This window comes from Artemia franciscana, chromosome 2 (genome assembly GCF_032884065.1).
Source record: "Artemia franciscana chromosome 2, ASM3288406v1, whole genome shotgun sequence".
NCBI classification, from domain to species: domain Eukaryota; kingdom Metazoa; phylum Arthropoda; class Branchiopoda; order Anostraca; family Artemiidae; genus Artemia; species Artemia franciscana.
In genome coordinates, this window is record NC_088864.1 from 55,432,048 (window position 1) to 55,452,768 (window position 20,721).

Here is a 20,721-nt window from a genome sequence, read left to right on the forward strand (position 1 = left end):
GTAACTGCTACCTGATTCCGCGGGGTTCATTCTTTATTATAGATACTTGGTTGCAGATACCGCTTCAGCCACAACTAAAAAAAAAAATAGTGTGACTGGGTCAACGTAAGGATTGACATCACAAGAATAAACCAATGGAAATACAGTGCGCGTTATAGCATGGGAGTATAGGATGGTGATATTTCTTTTCCTCTTCGGTTAATAAGAGAGGGACATAGATGATTCAATATCTGCAAAGTCTATCCTAGTCTGAAACAATTACGAGGGTCCCAACTCTTTTTCATCAATTCCGCAGAAAAAGATTACAACTATTTGACACATTTTGGAAGAATAAGATTATTTATAATACAGAAATATTCATATTAGTTTACTGAAGTCTATTTCAGATGAGCAATAATAATTCAACCTGTAAAAAAAAGAAAAAAAAGAAATAAGAACAGAAGAAAGAAATTCGAGTAACATTAATTTGACAAAAGAATTACCGGACTAACGAATACCTTACCTTTTTCTCTTGTTTATGCGGTTAATATTTAAACACTGTCTAGTGGATATTTAATCTTGTTTTGATCATTCTATTTCATATCTCTTTTTTAAAGAGCTTTATTAGTTTGTAAGATTGTTAAGTTTTCTAATCGTTTTTTTTTTTATTATGGTTGTAATTATTATTTTTCGAATTTTTGCTGGTTTTTTCTTCTTTTTTGTATGTACTGTATTTTGGGTTATATATGTAATTCAGTTTTACTTCATGGTTAATTTGCTGTAATAAATTGGCAATACGCATTCCTGGAATGTGCTTATAGCCAGGGAGAAATATTGAGCCAGGGAAAAAACAGGACAGAAATACTGATATTTATGGTTTTGGGTAATAAGAAAGCAGCAGAGGGTTTGAGAATGCAGTCTGATAAAATGGATCTGATAAAATGGATGAAAGGAAATATGAGCAACTTAATTTTTTTTCAAAATTGTTTTTATCTTTTGCCGTTCAATTTGTAATCTTTACAAATCAACAAAAAAGATTACATAATTTATACCGTTTTGGAAGTAATCCTGATTCGTCTTGAAAGATTAGGCGGGAAATTCTAAATTCTACAAAATCATTGATCTAGAAATACTCTTACCTTTTTTGTTTTTCAACTATTGGTGAAGAAGTGGAGTGACTCAATTTTTAGCTTTAAGCATAGGCATCTATCCAGCAGGAATGTGCCTGTCCTGCCAGACAACCTTAACTTAGCTGAAAAGATAAATTCCGTCAAAGCCTCGTGATGCAGTGGGTTTGGCATCAGCTCTCAGATTGGTAATACGGGACCCAGAGCAATATGGCCAGATGGGGCATATTTGCGTCATTTTGGCGCTTTTTTGAGTTGTTTGGGCATTAATTTTTCAAATCAGTTAGATTTTTGCGGGATTGTAAATCGTTCACTTGGACCATTTTCGCATTTATTGTGACGCAACTTTCAAAAAAACATCTGGCAACACATAAATGATGATGTTCAGAAAATTACACAGAAGCTTTAAATATGACCTGGAATGCTTTTTACGAAAAGGCAGAGATCTCAATAGCGAAATATGGATGCTCAACCGAACGAATGAGCAATAGCTGATGATGACGTAGTAGAGAAGAATTATGTAGAAGCTTTACTTTAGAATATGACCTGGAATGCTTTTTATGAAAAGGCAGAGATCTCAAAAGGGAAGTAAGGGTGATCAACCGAACGACTGAGCAACAACTGACGATGATGCTGTAGAGAAGAATTACTTGGAAGCTTTAAAATATGACCTGGAATCCTTTTTACGAAAAGGCAGAGATCTCAACAGCGAAGTAAGGATGCTCGACCGAATGACTGAGCAATAACTGATGATGACATTGTATAGAAGAATTACGTAGAAGCTTTAAGATATGACCTGGAATTAAATGCTTTAGTTTCTTCTACTACATTATTCCTTAACTACTTAAACCAAAACACAGCCATATTTTGCTGTTTGTAGCTCATATAGCCCACTTTTCAGTTGGGATACAATCCAAACCGAGATTGAAAAGCATTCTTAAAAAATACTGAAGATCTTGAAGTACAAAGGAAATCAAAATAAATATAAAAAATAGGTAATTGTGTTATATTTTAAACACTCGAGAATTTGGATCTACATATCAGACAATAAACAGTTTATACATATCAGTATACCACTCAGTATCTACTGGTTGTTTCGGAAATTTGATGTTTTTAGGGAAGCTACACCGTTTTGTCAGAGTTGCATCGTTAAACCGTGAAAATAGACAAGCAAAAATAGCTAGTTAAATTTGACAATGATTTCGTTCGTAAAAATTCTAAAACTTCAAAGGAGAGCTATACTTTCTTAAGTTGTTTGCAGCCAAACGTTTTTAGCTTATTTTTTGTTAATTTTTACTCTCTTTTCTCTATTTAAAATGAGGGTCCCACTACTACCAAGCTGTTTGACTGTTTAACTGCTTTATCTAAAAAATTTAAGACAATAAAACAAATTCATGCCCAATGGAGTGTGCAGCTCATAAAGCTGGACAAAGGCAAATAGTAATCTCCTCATAATAATGATGAAAACAACAAGAAACTGGCTAATGAAAAAATAAACAATAAAACATGAAGAGCAAAAGAAATGCTTAGTAAGTGGGGCAAGGGAGGTCATATCAACACGGGTGCACCACAAAAACAAAAACAATGTATATCCGTCTCTATGTTCCATAAATAGGCAATCTTTAGTATTTCCTTCCTCAACTTCCGTTAAGATTACCGTGATGACTCAACTGGAAACCAATCTTTCAACTTGCATTTATTTGTAGTAAACAGTAATTGGTACCTAAGTGAAAACCTAGACCTTTCAGAACTAACAAAAGAAATTCAATATATGCTAGTACACGTAGGAGCTGAAGGAGGTTGTAGAATTAGCAAAGATCTGTCGTTAAAATAACTACCAAAATTTTGTATTTCAAAATATCATGTCAAAACATTAAATTCTTTGCTAGGTTCCAAACCTAATAAAATCAAGAAACAAAACAACCTTTCAGTTTTTGATGCGTTTTTGAATTTGCGTTTCTGGTCGATTTGCAAAATCTCAGAAAATTCTCAGTTCCTTTTTTTGACGAATCTGCAGCAGTTTTATGTGCGTCCAAAAATTGTTAAGATAAATAACTGAACAATAATCCAAATAAGAAGCAATTGATGAATGGTAAATTGTTTTTAAAATCAAAAACGGAGAAAATAAATGAAAAGGATGCATGTGTCTAAAATCTTGTGAGAGTTTAATTATTAAGAAATCCATATGCTTTTTAATTGACCTAAGGGGGTCAAGAAAAACATTGGATGTAAATAACCTCCACTGATTTTATGCTCCCAACTTGAAGCTCTTAACAAAAGATTTTTTGAAAAAAGCATTATGAACTACTAAAGACCATAAATTTAATTTCAAATATTTGCTACTAAATAATTGGAAACAAAAAGAATCCGACGCATCTCTCTCAGACATTGGTAAAAATCTAATTCAACTATTTCAGACTCTAATATACCACTGGTGAGCTGGTACTATTGTCTGTTTCTGGCTGAATCTTGATAAATTCTCACTTCATATGTCTTTAAATCTAATAGAAATACGATTCGTGTCTCTAAGACATTGATAAAAGCCTAGTTCACCTATATCAGGCTCTGGTATACCATTTGTGAGCTGGTACTAGCGACTGTGTCTGACTAAACCTTGACAAATTCCCACTTAATATGTCTCTAATTCTAAACAGAATCCGATTCATCTCTCTCACACTTTATTAAAAACATAATTCACCTATTTCAGACTCTAGTATACCACTTGTGAGCTGGTAATAGTGCTTGTGTCTGACTGAATCTTGAACCCAATTCATATATCTCCAACTTTAAAAAGAATAAGATTTTTATCTTATTCTTTTAAATTTTAGACAATTCAATCCCGGTGAAAATTTACCTAGGATAATTACCCTGAACAACTCCACGCGCAGAATATTCATTATATTATTTTTCTATTAAATATCTCTATTAAATATTTTTCCGTTATTCTATTATTAAATACTATTTCTATTAGTAAATATTTTTCTATTAAATATTTCTATTAAATATTTAGTTCAAGGGTTTTCCCCATTTTTGCAAATACATAATATAGGGTAAATTTCTATCTAATCAGTTTAAACGACCTAATTTCATCATCACTGTCCTCGGTACTTAAGGGAACTAGGAACAAGGAAACTTGCCCCACACGCAGCACACACTCTATTCCTCAAAATTAGAATCTTCTTTGATAATTCGGTAAGTAAAGAATTCTGCTCGAAGGGAAGAAACTGTGTGGATAATATCTACCTTAACAAAAAATTAAATTCATTCATCTAGCTTGGGCACCTATTGGCCTTTGTATTATTCCTTTCCCTTTGCCTCTTGCCTATTGTTGTATGATTTGTTACCATGTGGCTGTTCCCCTTTTTAAAGCTTAACAAAAATATCCCATTAAATTTTCAGATTTGCCATTAAAACTTTACGATAACAAGACCCATCAAAAAAAAAAGAAAAGGGAATCCCATGTGATTAAAGACTCTATTGCTATAATATGAACTTAGCTAGACCAACAAGAAAACAAAAGGAAATATTAAACAAGTCAAGGCTATACTTATGGGGTGTATGCAGATTCACTATCCAACCCCCCCCCCCCCCCTAGTACTCAAAAGTGAAATTAGAACAAAAGCTTGTCGTTTACTTGATGTTACAGAAAAACTCACATTTCCCCCTTTCAGAACCTTGACTCTCTTTGTTAACAGTTAACAGGGTGCTATATGTAATATGTATGTATATATATATATATATATATATATATATATATATATATATATATATATATATATATATATATATATATATATATATATATATATATATAATATATCTTAATTGTAAGTTAGTGCACAAAAAATGTATATCATTCGGTTAGGCGATGTTTACCAAAAAAAAATAAATAATTATATTTCCTTCTTTTCTAACCTTTACTCCTCTTTCCAGTGGAATAAAACAGCGATTAGGGCTCTAGATGCAATGTATAATGTACATGTAATATTATATGTAATACAATTAAGAGTTGTGCTCAAATATTGTAATGACGTTGCCTATATCTTCTATATTATATAATTCACCTATTTATCTGCCCCAACCCCCCCCCCCCCCATCTAAAAAAAAAACACATTATCCGGTGTAAGTGCCCGTTGTCTTCTCCAATAAAAAATCGAGTATTTTATAGCAAAATCTTTATTCGCACTTGGATGCTAGTGACTCAAAAATTTATTAGTTTTCTTAAGTGTCGTAAAGAATTACAATTTCAAACCTTAGATTCGCGAAAACTATATAAACTTTCGAACATAAAAGATCTGAATAAATTACGAGTTATGTTCTGCGAGACAGCAAACGATAAAAGATGCATAATACCCCAAAAATCTCTTTTTAATGTGCTACGGTTAGTGATACTATACGATCAAATGTATGTCCTATAGTTGTAAAGTTTTTTAACGGCTATTTTAAATTGGAATATTTTTCATAATTAAATCTGATTTTTAACATAACCTAAATTCTAGTACTTATTCCTCTAACTTTGTCTTTTTGAACAAAGGCACTATTAAATTGAAGTTCTAAATGAAGTATTTGAAGGTTTAATTTGAAGTGTTTTTAGTAGATACTTAAAATTGACTTTTAACATGGACTGAATTCTTGACTTAACCTTTAGCTTTGTCTTTTCAAAACTTTACAAAACTGAAGTTAAATTCTAGTAAACATGAATGTTTAAATTAATTATTAATAGAAGCTTTGAATAAAGCTTTATTTTTTCATACTTAAAGTTGATTTAATCCATCACTCACTGATGGTATGAGAAGCATTTCAAGAAAATTGAATTTTCAACCGTGGGTTGATAGGCATATCCACGTTTTTTTGGGTGGAGAGGGTATTTTTCATAGAGGAATGTAAAAATAATTTAATACGCATACAAAATTTGTTTATATGGATTTTTTTACGTGATTACGAGCCGGATTTTTTTTTTCGGGGGAGGGGGGGGGGGGTTCAAACCCAGTAACCCTCAGTAGGCCCTGGGTTTACTCATTTGCGATTTTTACCACGTAAAAATGATTGTCTGGCCAGAAATACGACAACTGCAACTGTTTACGATACTTCTTATAAAATTTAACTGATTTTCTGAATTATCATCTAAGTTCATGAATCTCAACTTCACCGCAAATCAAACTTAAAAATCGTATTTGAACTATTGTAAAAGGTTAAACAGACTGAATACTGAAAAATTAAATGTGAACATAAAAAACCCTCCGTACTGGATTAGACATATATACCTGTTTTGACACTGGCAAAAAATTGCCCTTAATTTTAATTTACATCTACCTTTCTTCACTGAAGGTTTTAAAAACACAATTTCAATGACTGGGATTAGATTTTATCACATATTTTGTGATTTTTTTTTTTTATTTACATAATTTTTTTCAAATTTCTTATTAATCTGGATTTTAAGAAGATATGAGGTGTAAACGATATCCTTAGGCCTTAAAAAACATAGTATTCCACGTCCACCGAAAACCTGCACCCCGAGGAGGGAAATGGGCGGAGGTAGATGCTTTAACAGACGTTGTCGGCCATAATTTAGACTTTGGATCCACTCCTGATTTATTATTTTTTTTTTTTTTTTGCATAGCTACTTTTGATTTTTAACAAATGGCGAATTCTTCTACTTTCCAAAAATAAGATTTCCCCCCAGCAATAACTAAGGCTATGAAGAACATTTCCAGAAAATTGATTTTATATGAAAAGTATCGAATCGGCTTTTTCTTAAATGTTCTCCAATAGGAAAAAGAATGCCATATAGCATCTTCTGAACTTCTACAGCCGTAGATAATTTCGAAGACCACCCTGCCCTTCCATGACGGTAAATAGAAAGTTCAAATAGGGATAAATCATTTTAATATACAATGATAATTTTCACCAAAAAATACTAGATGTTTCAGTCACATATGCAGTTGCCGTCAGCAATAGTAATCTTCTGATTACTACTACTGATGTATCATTACTACTACTACTGATATATTACTGATGATTACTGCCATGATGTCACAGTAGTAATACCCTGATTACTACTACTAATGTATTATTACTGAAGATGGTCACCACGTATGTGACCGAAGATTTTTATGAAATTCACTGTTTCTCCAGACAACTGGAAATGTTTCCAGTTTCCAGACAAAGTTCTCTGGAAATGTTCTCCAATAGATTAAAACAGGTAACGAACAGGTCACACAACGCTTTTTGAACTACCTCTATCAAAATAAAAATTGACACCATATGTGACACTGGGGCTATGAGGAAGAAATTAAGAAAGTTACTGACAGTCATTATTGGAGAAATTTGTGATTAGGAGATAACAGGTATTATCCCTTTGATTTCTTAATTTCGAGTACTCCGCAAGACATTGCTGTCACTATGAATTTTTTTTTTATCCCGCAAGAGCTACTAGCATTCTGAGCCCAAGCAATCATTTTGAAAACATATAAATGTGAGAAAAATGGCATGGATAAGTAGTAGTCATGACAATCAAACTACGAAATAAGGTATTATTAATATGTTTCATTTGAATATTCTAATGGCTCCGGAAAACCATGGATCACCGATGAGATCATTCAACTGTGTAAAGACAGGCGTGCTGTCGCTAATTAGGCAAGACCCAGAAAGCAGAGATAAGAGATTTATAAGCTTCTAAGCGACTAACGGAAAAGAAGATCAAACGCTCTCTAACCGCGTACATTCATAACGAATGTGACCAATACGAAATCAACTTCCAAAAAGGCAATACCCATGCCGTGTACAAAAGATTACGAGAGCTATCGAGGGGCAAAACTACACTTACAAATGTGCTCCTGGATAAGGACGGGACTCCCGTCAACGAAGTAACAGAAATAAGAGAGAGAGGTGGAGACAACATTTTCATGAAAGGTCAAACTCCCCGATTAATCCTGATTCTGCCGTTCTTAGGAATTTAACCATCTCCCCATTGGAACCAACCCCGCCACCACTCAGAAGCGAGGTTGAAGCTGCCTTGAAGTCACTCAAGTCAAATAAATCGCCTGGACCAGGTGGATTGCAAGCAAAACTACTGCAAATCGACTCAGAAGTCGCAACAGACCTCTACCACAGAATTGCCACAGCTGCCTGGCACAGGGAATATTTCTCGAAAACGTGGTGTTCCGCTACCATAATTCCTCTGCATAAGAAAGGTTCCAAAGCCGAATGTGACAATTAACGTCCAATCAGCCTGACAAGCAAATCTGCCACAGTGCTGACCAAGATACTGCTGGACAGAATAAAAGTATTAAGCAGTCACATCATCCCTGAGTATCAGGCAGATTTCCGAGCGAACCGCTCTACGATAGACCAGATTTTTGTCATCTGTCAAGTAATGGAAAAATACCTTGAATAGGGTCAGGATCTCTATCAACTCTTCATTGACTTCAAACAAGCTTTCGACTTAAATTGGAGAGAAAGCCTTAGGCATATATTACTTCATTACGGCGTCCCGTCAAACATCGTATCACTCATTCGTAACATGTATGAGCGATTCAGACGCCAAGTACAAACAGTTGAGGGAACGACCGAAGAATTCCAAACTTCTGTTGGTGTTTTCAAGGATGCATCCTCTCACCTCACATGTTTAATCTCTTCCTCCATTGCGTAATGTCGCATGCTGAAGCAACAAATGGGGCAATGATAGGAGGAATCGTAATCGACAAGCTGGCATACGCAGACGACATCGACATGCTCACTGGATCCGTCGCTGAACTTCAAACCAAAGCAGATAACCTGGAAGTAGTTACACGAACCTTCAGAATGAAAATCCACGAGGATAAAACGAAAACCATGCGCGTGTCAAGGTTCGATAGCCCATCCTCACCAAAAACAAAGCTTAATGGAGCGGAAATCATCATTACTATAGCTATGTACGGCTGTGAAACGTGGACAGTCAGAGTAGATGACTCCAGGCGACTCACCGCGTTTGAGACAAAGCTGCTACGTCGAATCGCTGGCATAACATACGTAGATCGAGTCTCAAGTGCCAACCTACTCAGAAGACTGCAGTATAACACTATCATCCTCGACAGGGTCCCTGTCTGACAATTCAGGTGACTTGGCCACGTCTACCGCATGTCCAACGACCAACTACCGAAATTTACCTTCGAAGGTTGCATTTATAGTTCTCGCCCTCGCGCTTGCCCTCCGAAGCGCTAAAAGGAGAACTTCTTCGACTACAACATCCCAGTTCTTCTCAGAATGGCACAAAAAGAGGGCATTATACGCGACAAATACATTCACTCGTGAGGAGAGAGGCCCAAGACGACCACCAAGGCCGGATGGGACTTAAGTCAGGTAAGTCAATATCCTAATCAATTTTATTGAAAAAGTATAATTTCAACCATTTGAATTTTTGGGATTATTTGTTTGATAAAGAGGAAAGGAATCACCTTCTGCATAAGCGAATCTCTTCACATCAAATGCCAGGGAATACCGGCCAGTTTGAATACTTTTACTGTTAAACAGCCACTGAGTCTTTCACGCTCCCCAAGGCTCCAGAAAACCCCTCTGCCCTTAGAATATGTTCCGGTTTAGAGCATTGTAGGCAAATATAAAATTTGCATTTGAGACTTATGGGAAGAGCCATTCATTTTGGGGAAACAAATAAAAGTTAAAATGGGGATAAGTCCTTTCATTAGACAGTGAAAAACATATACAAAAGCTCTGGATATTTCGACCGCATAAATCAGTGATCGTCATCAGCAGATAAACTAAAGTATTACAATTAAAACAAACTATGTTTATATAGAATAAAATAAGTACTTCCGGGTCACATATTCAGTTCATTGGCTGAGAGGGTTCATTCAAAGTCCTGAGTTCTTAATATTGCCTAAACGTACGCTGAAGTTTTAAATGAAGTTGACACAAACTTCTTCTAATTGCAAACGAAATGCTGATGAAACAAATACCTGATTTGGGGGAATTTTCTTTGAACTAAGAGAAACAACTTACCTGTAATCCTTCAATGTAGTTTTTAAAGAAGTTCTTTCAATTCAATACTAGATAATTTTTGCTGATTTTTGAACAGTGTTGAAGTTTTGAATTCCAACAGTGTTGAAGTTTTGAATTTTCAGCAACCAAACAATTTGCGTCGATTTTTTGTTGCTCGTCAATAGCGTAAGGACTAAATGAACTAAAATACATAAATAGAGTCAGTGAAACCAGTATTTCTGTCCTTTAAAGAATTCTCCTCAGGAGATATCTAAGAAAATAGCAATTTCTAATAAAGCAAAATTATAATTAAATACTCTACATTTGTTTCACTTCTTCTTTGTGTAATTATGATGGGTATAATGGGCTTTCTTTTCCCATGTTTTGATATACGGAATACACTTTAATAAAAAAGAGAAAGTGCAATGATTCTCAAGGCAGTATGTTACAGAACATAGATATTTTAAGAGAATTGAAAATTTTTAAAGGATTTCTGTTTTTTTCCTCATTAGATAGAATCAGCTGTTTTTCAAAGAAATCGTCTTTAAAACGTCCAAAATACCGCAAAACAATTTTTATATCAAAAGATTTGATTTCTAACTAGTATTTAAACTAGAAAAAGGATATGTTTAATTAAGCAGAAAACAATTTACTACATTTTTTTTCGAACAAAGTTTTTCCCAAGGAAATAAAATGCGAAGAAACTTAAAACGAACAAAAATTCTTGCTTTCCAGTATGCTACACATTACCTTAGATTCCAAAAAACCTCCTCCACCCTTAAACCTCCTCCACCTCAAAAACCTCCTAGACCAGTAATATCTTCTGGTCTAGAACATTCTGGCCAAAAATCAATTTGTGTCTTAGACTTGCACAAATTTGACATTGCGGAAATTAACATTTCCACAAATTTGATTTTCAACTACAACCTAAGCTAGAAAAAAGGCTATGTGTAATTAGGCAAATAATATTTAATAGTGGTTTACCAGCCTTCGGAAATGCGTAGCGAAGTTAAAATTTAAAACTAACAAAATTTGCTGCTCCACTGTATGCAACACATTCTCCAAGACTACAGATATTGCCATTTTAATTAATTACTTGAAAATGCCTTTAATAATGCCTTGCAAACCTTCTAAGGTATAATTATTAAAAAGACAAACTTTTCTCACGGAAACAAACATTGAAGTTGAAACTTAAAAACGAACTAAAATCATTGCTTGGTAGTGGGGAAATGGCTCGGGATATTTTACAACATCTGTAGAATTCTAAAACTAACACTTTACTGAAAACACAAAACCGCCCTAAAACAAAATGATGTTCTCTCAGAAAAACAATTCTATGAATAGCCTACAGAAAAAAAAGATTAATTTATCAGCCTCTCAACAGTCATTCAGCTCGAAGAAACCCACTTTTCGAATTATAATTCTAAAAAAAAAAAAAAACAGGAAAGCCAAGTTTTCTGTAAAGTGCTAGTTCTTAGAATTTTAAAGACATTGGAAAATACTACAAGCCAGTTTATTTAAACTAGTTTGGTAGATCTACTTTGCATAATCTGGGTAACAAGATTTTTTTTTTTTTTTTTTTTTTTTTTTTTTTTTTTTTTTTTTTTTTTTTTTATGTTCGTTGTTGTTTACCGCAGTGCTTTTTTGTTTAAAAAATATTTTTTGCTGGTTTTATTTTTGTTATAAATCCACAATGACCCTTACAAAAAGATTTTTAATAGATCTTAGTAGACTTAGCTTAGTAGTGTGTCCATATTAATAATAATTTATTTTTGATCCGCTATAAAAAATCAAAGCGGAGTATCAATAAAAGAAACAAAACAAACACTACACAAAACAGAAAGAACAAGAAACTAAAGCAAACGAAAAAGGCCTCTGTGGGTGGGCAGATACTTATAAATAGGATATATTGGAACTTCTTTGAGAGTTCCAACTTAATACATAAATCAATTCTTAAGATGCACTATTTTGACAATCTAAACGCACATAGGATCTTTTGTTAGTCCAAATTTGCCATCAGTATTCTCTCATATTTTACCTTGATAGACTTAGCCTTAATAGAACTATTATCACAGTAGTTTTGGTAGTAGTAGAAGTAGTTGAAGTATTAGGTTGCATTAGTAGTTGTAGTAGCAGCAGTATTAATAGCGATAATAGCATATGTATTTTTCCTTTTTGGTAAGTTGAAAATCGCTTTCATGACGCCCTGAAAGTTTAATCTTGACACGTTAAGCTGTTCCAAGAATATTGTCGATGTGCGCTTTTGACACCCTTCTGACCCGCTTTTCACAGTAATACTTTAAACCTTATAAGTTGTTGCAATCAAAGTAGTAGTTGAAGTAGTTTAGTAGCAGCAATAGTACGAGTAAATTTAGCAGTGGTATTAACGTTAACAGTGACATGTACATGTTATATACAGTGACAGGTCACTGTTAACGTTAATACCACTTGACAGTGTTGTGCCTTTCACAAAACCTAATTTCATAAAATATTATCAAAAGTACAAACACTAAAAACAAGAAGAACAATAGGGAATTTACTATCATTCCTTATTTTTCGCTATTTACTATCAAAGCACAGAAAATTTAGAAGATGGGTATTTTTTCCATTGGCATAATTGGACCCAAGAGTGTAAGCAGGAGTGAGATGCAGTAAAATCATGTCTTTTCTTCCTTTGAAGAACTGACAATGTCCAAATGTACGAATGTTAGGAAAAACACTGTTTTGGCACCAAAAAAACCTTTGTTTGAATTTTTCACTTTTCCCCTTAAAAAATGTCTGCAGACTTGCCTAAGCCCCCAAAAACGTTTTAATGGCATCTATATTTATGGTAGTTTTTTCCCCTTTTCTCCTATTATTGGGTTTTGTCGACTAACCATGCTAGCTGGTCCCTGCTTTCAACCAAAAATAGATTGTCAAAAAAGAGTTTTTAAATAATCAATGTTATCAATTTATTAATGAATTACTTCGAGAAGATACTTTAATATTACGTTATTCACTGGTAATTCTGCATCGTTTGCAAACGAAAACAAAATCTAAAATAAAAAGCCTCCTTACACTCTCCTGAACTTGCCTCAGAGTATAAAAATGTGTAGATTTTTATTCTTGATTAATTATTTTTTCACCTTTAACTTATTAGTTAGCTAAAAATAAACATTCAGAAAGTATCTATGGTGCTCAAAGTACCAAGGCCAACAAAATGAAATTTTTGGCCCCACTGTACCGTCATTATGTCTATTAATACATGAAAACCACGATTTTCAGATATTTTTCTTTTTTAAAAACATCAATTATTCAGTGACTATTACATTTTGTCGGTGTTACTACATTGAACCGTGAAAGTAAATAAGCAAAATTAATAAGTCAAACTTGACAACACTTTCCTTCCGTAAAAATTTAACCATTAAAAATTATTCCTGAAGTCAACTACATCTTCAACAAAGACTTAGGCTCAAGACTCTTAGACTATTTGGTGCGCTACTTTTTTTTCTTTTTTTTTTACCATAACGTCTACCAAAAACTGCTGACTGCGTATGGAGGTATTTTTAATCAAATATTAATTTACACTTTTCCTCAATATTTTAAAAATATTTATACTTTTACCAGCTTCCAATTAACCGGTTCAAACAATCAGATTTCATTTTCAATGTCCTTTGTACTATAAGAAAGCATCGGAAAAAGGGCCAGAGGAAGAAAAAAGAAAAGTAAACGGAATGTATGTAATAAATTACAACAAAGCTGTCTAAATACGCCAAGACTACCAACATAAATTGAAATATGCAGTGCCTGTGATTAGAACAGAGTGCATTTAACAGAAATACCGAACAAAAAAGAGAACTATCTCTCTTATGCACTATTTGACAGTTTAAAATTATGTTGGGCTAATAGTGGGACTTTAATTAATTACAGTACATTGGTTTAAAACTAAAGATGGACTACCGTGGAAGCACAAATTCAACTTCGTTATATTATATGGAATTATAACAACTGTCCTGGTTTTAGTTTTTGCAAATTACATGTTGTTTCACACATACTGTTGCTATGTATCTTTTTTCTTGTCTTCTTTTTTTATAAAGCGATGTTTGCCAAAGATTTAAGCTATGGTGTAGATAGATTTAGCGTTGCCAAAAAGAAGATTGAAATTTGCAAATGTTGTGTGTATTGCGGGAACTTAAAAAACTTGTATTGGGACAAGTTTTCAATTTTTACGTGGGTTGAATGATGATTCATTTTAATTCAGTTAAAATAGAAACAAATTAATTATTATTTTAAAGTGCGGGTATTAGAGTACAAGGACACCAATAGGGGGTGGGGCAGGGAATGAGAGTAATTCCCTGCCCCCTTACATCTTGATCTTTTTCATATTTTCATTTAAAAAGCCGAAACACAAAAATACCCCTCCTTAGATTTTGAAAATGCCTTTTATTGTATCTTCACAAAAAAGTTAAAAAAAAGTCCTTGTTCCCCAACATTTTCGTGAATTGGCACCCCTGATAGAGCCGTTCCCCATTTTATTTACAATTTTTCTGAAATAATTTCCGTGTGGTCAGCGGCTTTCAGAAATCACAAACACCTGGTGCCGCGTACCAAGCGTGGCAAAAGTGCACCAAACCTGGTGGAACTATGACAAGCGATGTAGGGACTTTGCCACATGTGGTGGAGCTATGCCAGGGGTGGCGAAAGCTCTGACATGTAGCCTACAACACTAAGTGGCGGAAAGTGAATGATGCAGAGACAGATAACATCTTTCGCTTTATATGGACTACTGACAGACAAATTCGCTTCCACAATTTCGTTGGTACGTTGCTCAGACATCTTCTCAAAATTTCAGACATAATGAAACCACTTGTAGGGCTCAAAAGATATGGTACCATTGGGTATTTTAACATATATACTATTTTCTTTAATAATGCGTAGCAAATATTGTTTTTGTACCAGTCTTTTCAATTAATGAGCTGCTTAATATCTATTTTGATTTTCAAACTATATTTATCAGAAATTCACTTCCAATTGGGAAAAATATTTCTCAAATCAACCACACAGAGGCGCTTGCACAGCCTGTTCCATTTAATAATTTCCCAAAAGAGCTATTAGAAAATTTTGAATTTCTAATTTTGGTTTCGAGAAATTTGAAGTGGTTTCGACGATACTGGCCGCTAAACAAGCGTTCCAAGAGCAGCGTACCATGAATTTCTGAGGAGATTTTGGAGGAAAAATGAAATGAAAATGAAGAGACTTTGGAGTAAATGAATCAATAAAGTAAACAATGTACTCAGGGGTGTGGGTTCTTCCATTTTGTCCCAGAAATTTGGAGGAAAAACTTTATATTAAATGAATCAATAAAGTAAACAATGTACTCAAGGGTGTGGGTTCTTCCATTTTGCCCCAGAATTGTGAAAGACTTTGAGATGTCTCCCATAATACCCTAATGTTATATAAAATTCACCAATATCCACCCTTCTTCTAAAATGAATTCCCGTAGAAATTCATCAAGTGGCCATTAGCTGAAACTGAAAGACGCTATAGGAGCTGACCATTGGTCTGCATACAAAATGTTTTCAAAGTTTTTGCAAATATATTTATTGTTTTTTAACAACCATAATTCTCGGTTCAAATTCTATTCGTTTTAAGTTTTCAACTTCAATGTTAAGCTTCAACTTAGAACCGATTTTAAGTGGGGATAGAGGGTGAACTTGCCCCAGGCACAGAAATTTTAGGGGCACAAAATTTCTAATATTTAATTTAACAGTTATAATCATTTTTAATAAGTACATTTTGTCAATATATAACAATTTTGTAAAAATCTGGCCTGAAATTTTTTAGGAGACAGGGGGGGGGGGCTAATGAAGATTTAGCCCCAGACACAAGAGAGTCCAGAACCGCCCCTATTTCAACTTTACTGTTTTGCTCTTAATTATATTCTTCCTTTTTTGTATCCTTAGAAGCATAGGCAAGGATTTGATTTTATTTGTGGTTAACTCAACCGGCAGTCGTAGAATACTAGAGGAGGGCTCCTTCAACCGAAAATATTCAGTTCTAATGTCCTTTCAAGTGATAAAACGATTCAAATGGCAACAAAGTGCCATTTCAAGTGTCTTTTTTAGACAATTAAATAAAAAAACACGATTTTTCAAATGAAAGTAAGGAGCAACATTAATATTGAAACGAACAAGAATTATTACTTATATGAGAGAGCTCATCCCCTCGTCAATACCTCGCTCTTTACGCCAAAGTTCGTATTTAAGAATGACCCCTGAATCACAAAGGGTTTAATTGGAATAAAAGCTCTTTTGAAAGTACAAAAAAACTTTAGCGTAAGGAGCTAGGCATTGACGAGGGGGTCAACCCCCCCCCCCAAATATATATTAATTTCTATTCGTTTTAATTTTAAGTTTTAATGTTAATCCTCACTTTTAGCTGAAAAAACTTGTTTTTTAATTTAATTTCTGAACGTTTTTTTAAATATTGCTGGAAATCCGGCATCCCTCCATGGAAAATTCCCTTCCCTCATGAAAAAAATTCATTCACGGAAAAATCCTCCTACGTAACCTTCTCCCCCTGACCCCCATCAGAATAAATCCCCCTGAAAATGTCCGAATGATTCCCATAACCAATACCAGACTATATGTAAATAATAGGTGAAGTTAAAAACTTGCAGCCCTTCCCTCGGGGGCTATGGGGGATTAAGTTATCCTCAGAGACATATTTATTAGATTTTTCGACTATGCTGTACAAAATGGCTATCTAAAAATTTTGATCGGGTGACTTTGGGAAAGAGTGAGCATGGGAGGGGGCCTAGCTACCCTCCAATTTTTTGGTGCCTTAAAAAGACATTAGAACTTTTAATTTATGTTCCAACGAGCACTCTCGCGATATTTTAGGATCACTGGGTTGTTACGATCACCCCTGGAAAAAAAAACAAATAAGCAAGCATCCGGGATCTTTCTTCTGGCAAAAAATACAAAATTCCACATTTTTTGCAGATATGAGCTTGAAATGTCCTGTGGTGGCGCAGTGGGTTTAACCTTAGCTTGGTAATACGGGACCCAGAGATCGAATCACGCTGCAGGAATGCACTGCAGGGCCGACGCAGGGACCATAGTAGTCAAGAAGCGTCGTTAATTCTTAAATAATGAGCTTGAAACCTCTAGAGTAGGGTTCTCTGTTACTTTGAATCTGATGGTGTGATTTTCATTAAGATTCTATTATCTTACGGGATGTTTCCCCCTTTTTTTCAAAAATAAATCAATTTTGAATTAAAATCAGATGGTTGTGGGCATCAAGCCATGGCTAATTGTAGGAAAAGCCAAGACAGATAGTCCGAGTGAGTAAGGGGCAAATCTGGCATAAGCCCTTTTAGGGTTGTATAAAGATGATGTCAGTTCATTTGTCGATAGATAAGTCTATCTATCATCCGTCCGTACGTCATTCCTAGGGTAGAACTTAGGCAGATAGTCATAGAACTAAGGGATGAAAGGTTCGATTGATTTTGGGTTGACGCCTCAGGCTTGTAACTCTTAATGGGTAAAACTATATGATGAAACTTCTATATTTGAAGTCAGCATAAAAATCTGATTCTTTTGCTGTATCTATTGGTATCAAAATTCCGTTTCTTAGAGTTTTGGTTACAATTCAGCCGAGTCGCTCCTTACTTACAGTTCGTTACCACGAACTGTTTGGTGATTTTGAAGCCTCGTTGGGAACTATTGTACAATATTTTGCGATTGTTGGCTAACTTTTAAGGGGGAGGGGTACGAATATTCCATTTTAATGAGCAGAAACTTCAAAACCTGTTTTCAGGCAAAAATTCTGAAACCTTCGTGATATATTCTTCAGATAAATTATGACTTTTATTTGAAAAAACATACGCAGTAAGAGTTAACGATGCGTGGTGTTCAGAGACGGCAGACTCCATCGGATGGTGACACTTCAGACATAAAATGAAAGACTAAATCCGTAAGTTTACTAGCATCTGGCTAGGGAAGAAGAGAGAAACACCCTCTCTAAGACTAAGAGTCGTCTTAGGAACTCAACTCTCTAGATAAACTGAAAAATTGTGATACGAACAATTGCCCATTTCTAGCATTTCAGACTCTCTTCAATAATTTTATGAGGTGCAGTCTTTTTGTCAATTGTCTCAAACCAATGTTCCAATTTTGGTAATTGTTCCAATTTTGCAATTGCCAATTGGGCAATTGTGTCAAACCAATGATCGTGGAAAACAGAGAAGCACCGCTCAAACGTTTATTATATTTCTAATTTTTTTTTTCAAACAGTTCGTGGTAACGAACTGCACATATAAGATTTATCAAGTTTAGTGCTATCCATCAAAAGCTACGAGCCAGAAAAAATTTGCCTGATTTTTGAAATAAGGGGAAACACCACCTGAAATTGAGGAATTAAATCATGCCATCATATTCAGCGTACCGAGAACCCTACTATAGAAGTTTCAAGCTCCTATATACAAAAAGGAAGATTTTTACCATTTTTGCGAGAAGACAGATCATGGATGTGTGTTTGTTTGTTTGCTTTTTTTTAGTTTTTTTTTCCTGGGTTGATCGTATTGAAATTATAGCCTTAAAAGATCAAGAAAGGGTGCATTCGAACGGAAATTAAAAGTTTTAGTACCCTTTTAAGGTGACCATATAGATTGGGGGGCAACTGAGCCCCCTCCCACGCCAATTTTTCCCCAAAGTAACCTGAACAAAATTTTGAGATAGCCATTTTCTTAAGTATAGTTCTTTTTATAATTTTTGAATTATTCTAATCCCTTGTCAAAATATATGCAAATATTTTTGCAATCACCAGGTTTTTCCTCTTCAAGCAATTTAATATAAACTTCTCTATAAATGAAAATGTTCAGTTTTTCCACACAAGTTTGACTAGTGTGACAACGTCATCAAACAGTTCGTGGTAACGAACTGTAGTAAGGAGCGACCCCGCTCAATAGTAGCCGAAACTGTAAAAAACGGAATTTTTATAGCAATAATTACATCAAAAGAATCGCATTTTAATGCTGAATTTAAATATATAAGTTCCATTAAATTTCATACCTATCAAAAGTTACGAGCCTGAGAAAATTTGCCTTATTTTAGAAAATAGGGGGAAACACCCCTTAAAAGTCATAGAATCTTAACGAAAATCACACATTCAGATTCAGCCTGACAGAGAACCCTACAGTAGGAGTTTCAAGCTCATATCTACAAAAATGTGGAATTTTGCATTTTTTGCCACAAGACAGGTCACGGATGCGTGTTTATTTGTTGTTTTTTTTTTCAGGGGTGATCCTATCGATCCAGTGGTCCAAGAATGTCGTGTGAGGGTCCATTCTAACGGAAATTAAAAGTTCTAGTGACATTTTTAAGTGACCTAAAAAATTGGAGGGCATCTAGGCCCCCTCCCACGCTTATGTTTTTTCCAAAGTCACCGGATCAAAATTCTGAGATAGCCATTTTATTCAACATAGTCGAAAAACCAAATAAGTATGTTTTTTGGGACGCCTTACTCCCCCACAGTCCCCGTGGTAGAGGCTGCAAGTTACAAACTTTGACCGGTGTTTACACGTAGTAATGGTTATTGGGAAGTGTACAGACGCTTTCAGGGGGATTTTTTGGTTGGGGGTGGTGTTGAGGGGAGGGGATATGCGGGGGTAATTTTCCATGGGAGATTTGACGTGGGAGAAGAAAATTTCCATGAAGGGGCGCAGGATTTTTTAGCATTTTTTTTAAGACCAAAATATTTTTGAAAAAATAAATATGAAAAAGTTTTTTCAACTGAAAGTAAGGAGCAGCATTAAAACTTAAAGCGAACAGAAATTATTACAAATATGAGGGGTTCACCTCCTCCTAATACCTCGCTCTTTACGCTAAAGTAATTTTATTAATTTCAACTATTTATTCTACGGCCTTTAGATTCAGGGGTCATTCTAAGGGAATTGGGACAAAATTTTAGCTTTAGTGTAAAGAGCGAGGTATTGACGAGGGGGTGAACCCCCTCATATACGTAATAAAAACATACGAATATAGAAGTTCGTTACAAAAGTTTATTCGTAAGTTACGTATATTTTTATTAGTAAAAATGTTCGTAAAAAATTAAAAGTTCTAGTTGCCTATTTAAATAGCCAAAATATTGGAGGGTAACTAGGCCTACTCCCCCGCTTCTTTTTTCTCAAAATCGTCCGATCAAAACTATGAGAAAGCCATTTCGTTTCAATTATTCATGTGTGGTGAGCCAAAATCAAAACATACATTATTTAAAAAACGTTCAGAAACGAAATCAAAAAAAAGTTTTTTTTAACTGAAAGTAAGGAGCGAGATTAAAACTTAAAACGAACAAAAATTACTCCGTATATGAAAGGGGCTGTTCCCTCCTCAACGCCCCGTTCTTTACGCTACATTTTTTTACTGTTTTAAAAAGTAGAGTTGAGAGAAAGAGTCAAACTTTAGCTTAAAGAGCAGGGCGTTGAGGAAGGAACAGCCCCTTTCATATACGGAGTAATTTTTGTTCATTTTAAGTTTTAATCTCACTCCTTACTTTCAGTTTAAAAAAATTGCTTTTTTTATTTAATTGCAATACTGATACAAATTTAGCTTATGAACTTATTTTGGAAGCCTCTCATGATGCAACAATAAAGGTCATA

The 20,721-nt window shown here is 34.5% G+C and overlaps 1 long non-coding RNA gene across 2 annotated transcripts in view; it reads right to left on the reverse strand.

Annotated features, from left to right (window-relative positions):
* Positions 1-20,721, reverse strand: part of LOC136043793 (uncharacterized) — a 45,402-nt gene continuing 24,681 nt past the window's right edge. The window contains exons 3-4 of one of the 2 annotated variants that reach the window (XR_010621721.1): positions 10,104-10,284; positions 1-74 (exon numbers count right to left, since the gene is read on the reverse strand). This is a non-coding gene — a long non-coding RNA (uncharacterized LOC136043793). Of the gene's footprint in view, positions 75-116; positions 1,232-10,103; positions 10,285-20,721 lie in introns of those variants that run through there. The other variant, XR_010621722.1, reaches the window with a different exon arrangement.